This window comes from Anomalospiza imberbis, chromosome 1 (assembly GCF_031753505.1).
Source record: "Anomalospiza imberbis isolate Cuckoo-Finch-1a 21T00152 chromosome 1, ASM3175350v1, whole genome shotgun sequence".
Taxonomy (NCBI): Eukaryota; Metazoa; Chordata; class Aves; order Passeriformes; family Viduidae; genus Anomalospiza; species Anomalospiza imberbis.
In genome coordinates this window covers 102,822,423-102,828,422 of record NC_089681.1, presented here as the reverse complement: position 1 = coordinate 102,828,422, position 6,000 = coordinate 102,822,423, and positions in this window count along the sequence as shown.

Sequence of the window (6,000 nt, the reverse complement as noted above, 5' to 3'; positions counted from 1 at the left end):
GGGACACCACCGGTGACTGGCCGCCAGCTGGATGCAGCACCATTCACGACCACTCTCTGGGCCCGGCCATGCAGCCAGTTCCTAACCCAGCACAGAGTGCTCCTGTCCAAGCCACGGACTGCCAGCTTATCCAGGAGTATGTTGTGGGAGACAGAGTCAAAGGCCTTGATGAAATCCAAATAAACAACATCTACAGCCTTCCCTGCATCCACTAGGTGGGTTACCTGGTCATAAAAGGTGACCAGGTTGGTTAAACATGACCTATGCCTCCTAAACCCATGCTGGCTGGGTCTGATACCCTGGCCATCCTGTAAATTCTGTGTGATGGCACTTAATATAAACTGTTCCATTATTTTGCCAGGTACTGAGGTCAGGCTGACTGGTCTATAGTTACCAGGATCCTCTTTTGCACCTTTTTTGTGAATGGGTGTCACATTGGCCAGCTTCCAGTCATCCGGAACTTCACCAGTGAGCCAGGAATCACTGGTTTTCACAGAAATTCACTCTCTAATCACTTAATATCTTTTTTATATTGTGGTGCCCAAAACTGCCCCCAAGACTCGAGGTGAAGCTGCTCCAGTGCAGAGCAGAGCGGGACAATCCCCTCCCTTGCCCAGCTGGTGATGCTGTGCCCTCACATTCAACTTACCATCAGCCCCTCAGGTCCCTTTCCACAACCCTTCTTTCCAGCCTCTCATTCCCCAGTTTGTTCATACATCCAGGGTTGTCCCATGCCAGATATAGAATCTGGCACTTGTCTTTGTTAAACTTCATACATTTTGTTTTTAAAAGTTTTCATTTTAAATATCATTGTTTTGGTGTTTTTTTTTTTTTTCTTGTTTGGTTGGTTGGCTGGTTTGTTTGGGTTTTTTTTTGGGTTTTTTTTGGTTTTTTTATTTGTTTTGGTGGGGGAGAGTTTTGTTGTCTTTTTTATTTCTTTTTTTTTTTCACAGGAAAGAGGACCTGGTCTTCTAAGTTTCTTAGCTTTTCAAGACAGACATGTGAAATAATAACAACTATTACCTACAACATTTCAAACACTTGGCTCTTGATTATATTTCAGTTCTGTGGTTTACATTCTGCTTTCCCAATCAATCCCTACAGATTCACTCAGGACTGCCAGATAGCACCAATAAAGACTACTGGACAGTTCCTGTGACTGCAGTTCAGTGACATGTAGAGCAAACCCTGCATATCATTTGTAAACCACCTGGGGATCCTTTGAGTTGAAAAGCAAGGTGTAAATTGAAAATATTTCTTTTTATTATTATTGCTGTAAACAGACTGGATATGTATCCATTGTAACATTCACTCTGTCAACACCTAGACCAGCAGTTATTTTAATATTGTCCCTTTACTTTTCAGTGTGTAGAAGACTTTACATATTTTCAGGAAGCCTGTTTTTATCAAAGACTGCATCAACTTACACCAAATACCCACCCAGTCTGCCAATCTCCAGCACACATGCTAGAGGAAGTTGTGAAAAAACAGGTACCTGTAATAAACAGATGTGCTCTTGTTGTTTCAGCTCCTAACACAATTAAATTTTACAGGAGCAGCAATGAATTTAGACTTCAGGCACCTGTATGCTTTAGTAAAACCTGTCAATGAACAAAACTAGGATCTTGAATTCTTATCTTTTCAGAACTGTCTCGAGTGCTCTAAATCAGCTGACAACCTGACTTGGAATATTAAAAACAAAAATACAGCCCTACCATGTCAGACCAAAGGGTCACCGAACTCTGTGTTCTGTATCAAGCTCTGCATTATATCTCCATCACTGCCCAAAACCAAATGCTAATAAATACTAAAGAGGCTAAAAATTATCAAGAAGGTAGGCTGTGATTATATTAGAGGTCCAGTTAGTCAGGGTATTAAATAGACTGGTGTTTGCATATACTGTGATACCAGATTTTGGTTTGAGAGCTGCCATTAAGACTCCAAACCCTGTTGCAGCCCACTAGACAGAGATGTAAGTGGAGACTCAGCTTGATGCTAGACCTAATTATCAATAAAACAATGGCATCAACTATAAAAAGAGATTAAACCCTCAAAGACTGGAACTGGAGCTCATAGGCATTTCTTTTAAGGTTTAGCTGAATCTGACCTGAGGCTTGCCTGGTCCCTTGGCTTAAGTTTAGTCAGAAAAATTTCCTGTCAATGGAGCAAACTAAAACGAGCAAGATAAGCAAATTAAAGCCCCAATAAAACCCAAAGAAAGAAGCTGTGGAGTCAGAAACAGTCATGTAAATATTCCTGACTAACGACAACCAAAAAAGAACCAAATTCCTCTGAGAACTGGAGAGAGTCAGAAGATGGACCCCCTGTAAGATCAAGGATTGACCCACTCTGAGAGATGGTGGGCAGTACCTCATACCTGCACTATGCTGGTGAGCACGTTAATGCTCAGCCCAGCAGCAGGTTACTCCCAGCTGTCTACTCTGTGCCTTAGCCAGCAGGAAGGATAATTATCTTAAACATGGCCATAAACTGTGTATACTCCTGCTTCCAGTGACTACACGTGGTTAACGATACACATTAAAACCTGAAGAGCTAAGGTTTTTAAACACAAAGCGTTCCTGCTCTCACACCTTTTCCACCTTGCAAAACACACACACAACTCGTTCCTGTTTATCTTACAAAATCCAGCTAACAGCCTCATTAAGTTCCTTGCTGATTCCAAGTAATGTTTCTGCTGCAATGGCTCCAGTTAGCACCAGGCAACAGATTTGAAATAGGGCACAAAGAGCTTGACTCTTTTTGTTAAAAAAGCACTATTCTCAAACAAGCAAAGGATACTTCCTTTTTTTTCTTTTTTTCTTTTTGGGGGGTGGGCAAGGAGGGTAGGTGGAGGTGTGTGTGGTAGGGTGAGTGAGCAGGGAATGTGGCCATTTCATTGCTGCAGGAAATAAAGAGCTTTAACATGCGAGACCCCAACAGTGCCATTACTTCAACTCGCTTCCAGGACAGAGGTTGCAGCCTTGGATACGCTTCAGTCCAAACTCTTCACATTGTCAAAGCCAGACCTATGCCCTAGCTCTTTGTCCGGGCTTGTCTGCATTGAACCGATATTCCAGCTACAAGCACTGCCAACGAGGCAGTCCGACTACCAAAGCTTTACCAGCAGCCTGCACAGACTTACCGCGGCCACCACCTCAGCATAAGCCAGCGTGCGGAATTCCTCATCATTCGCCTGCACGAAAACGACTAAAGACTCTCCATTTGCCGGATGCTCCCCGTCCACCTCCTTCCCTTGAAGCTTCAGCACCGCGGATAGCGGCGGTCGGCGCGGGGGTCCCGGCGGGGTCCCGGCGGGGTCCTGGCGCCCGCCCGCCCCAGGGTGCGCCCCGGCCGGACCAGCTGGAGCCTGTTAGCAAACTGCAGCCTGATATGCCACTTCTCCTTCGTGTCTGGAAAGAATCCTCTCCTCTCCCAAGCAGTTCTGTTCCTCAGTGCTCTCTGCTTTGCTCCCCTTTTGTGCCCTTACAATGAGATCCAGAAGTATTGCAAAGATGACTTCAAAAGCTGTGAACGGGAATCTACCCCTGTAATCGTCCAATTCTTTGTTGTTGTCTCCCTGTCTCTACCTGGATTTTCTTCTTGATTTTTCGTGCAGGGAAATCAGTTTCAGCACAAAATAGCAAGTTAGGTTAAAAATGCCTCACTCTCCAGTGATGTTACTCGATCAGGAAAGTCCTTCCATAAGCATGAGAAGAAGGGATTGGAAATAAAAAGTATTAGCCTTTCTCATAGAACAACCTTGTCTCCCCATTTTCATCAATTTCCATGTGTAGAAAGTTCTACTTAAATATTCATTTGCAAAAAGAGGATACTCAAAATGGAAGGAGTAAAAGTATTAGTGAAGTACAGCATTGTAGGACTGACAAACAGGCACAACATTTTAAGAAATGCAAGGCAATTTGATGCCCCAGCATAAAGCCAAATTAGACACAGGCACTGTATTTGCATCTTTATCTGTATGATCCTATGTGTGGTTTTTATTTCCTCATGGCATCACTAGCAAGCTCAAAATACGGGATTTCCACACAGTCCCTTCAGGCATCTACAGTCCCCTCCTACACAGGCCCTGCTCAAACAGCCAAATAACATAAAATTTGTTCCCAAGCTGGACCATCTCAGACTTTAAGCAGGCACATGACAAATACTCAGTTTTGCTGAATCACGAGTTAAAAGCTGCCTTACAATCAAAAGGCCAGTGTAACAGCAGGTAATGCAATGCCAGTACTATCATAGATGTTTGACTCTGCCTCCATTCCTGGCTCATTCACTGAAACAATGGGCTCCTCCCATAAATGCCAGGTGAGATAAGGCTGAGGCTCCCTAACAGGAGGCAGGCAGGATTTTGAAGAAAGAACTGTTTTCAATAATAGTCAGAGAATTGGAAGACCAAAAGAAAGGAGAAGATGTAGTGCAGGACACTTTCTTTTTGAAGTGTAAATGTCTAACACTTTCCAGCGTACATGTGACTGATTTTAGACATGCTCACCCACAATCCACCTGAGAATACTGATGACGAATTGGTAGCAGCTGCCACTCACAGAATGAGGTGAGAGAGCAATATGCTTTCTTACGGAAATAAGCATAAAGATGGCTTTGCCATCTGTATTCACATACAGCCAAAGTGTGGCTGAAGTCTGTTGAATTACAGAGGGTTGCTCTTACTGTACTGCTCTGGTAAGAGGCTCTGAAAAGGGAGAAGTGGAAACCACTGAGCAAGTCACATAAATGTAGTGTACAGTTCTGCAGGCTTGCAGGGGAAAATTCAGACTTGCTTGTACTTCCACTAGCTTTAAGCTGCATGGTGTTGAATCTGGATCAGAACAAATTGTACAAGCGTTGCCAAGGCTTTCACACTGGCAGTTTCTCAACAGCTTTGTCACCGTTGGTACCCAAAGCAGTGAGCTTGGCTATGCTCATATGGGCTGGAACAGCAGCTCTGGATAGCAGGGAGAGAATTTTCAAGGTAATAATATGACTCCTATTTTGGCAACTTGTACATATATGAGGAAAATGGATGTAAGCTAGCCAATATAATTATTTAAGATTTCAGGATAACTTATGCCTTGATTTTTTTGATAGCAGAAGACCAAGAAGTAGCATCTCTTGGTGCTTTTACTCTTAAAAAAAGCTAGAAGCAACAGAGAAAGTACATGGCTTTAAAACATATAATACACAACAAACTGCAAATGCAACCCTGTGCTTGGGAACAGAAAAGGAGAAAAATACACTAGGTTGAGCCTTTAGAGCATAAGAAAGCAAGAGCGTCTTTGAAAAAATGCAATGCTAATTAGAAAACAAATCTCACAGTTCAAGGAGTCTAGTTCTGATTTGCTAGAAATAGAAGGAATTTTTGATCTATAGTAGTGCATGTTTTGTTACTCAGCTTTAGTCAGTGGTGGAAGAGAGAGAATTAGGACTTCTACACTTGTTTTCTAACCCATTTGAAAGGTTTTTCACGAAGGAAGTACTGAGCATCTAACTGAACCTCAAGGAGACTATGTCCTAACTACAATTCTGGAAAATGATGTTCTAGTAGAAAGCATGAGTTATCCTGACATGTTTTTCTTTCTGGAAAACAGCTGCTTCCTGAAGCTTCTGGAAATCCCCGGGAGGATGGGCCAAAATAATAGTTGTAACTAAAGCCTTATAAGAGTGGGCTTCCTATGGCCCCACAAGCTCCCCTGCTCAACTCCCATGCAGCAGTCTGAGATGGAAAAGCTGTGCCATGCTGTGCCAGCTACACACAGCAGTTTATTTGGAAGTTTTTCCACTGAAGTAATCTGGAACAGACCATAGCAAGCCAGATCAGTCTTAAATCCCTTGCATCATGATCCTGGATAAAAAAAATGGGCTCTTTACAGATGACAGCCTGGAAGACCTGTGCTTTCACATGTGAGCTGAAAACTGTATGCAAGATACTTACCTTTGCCTAGTGGAGTACTCTACCACACAGGATAGATGTCCAAAGGGCAACAGCCC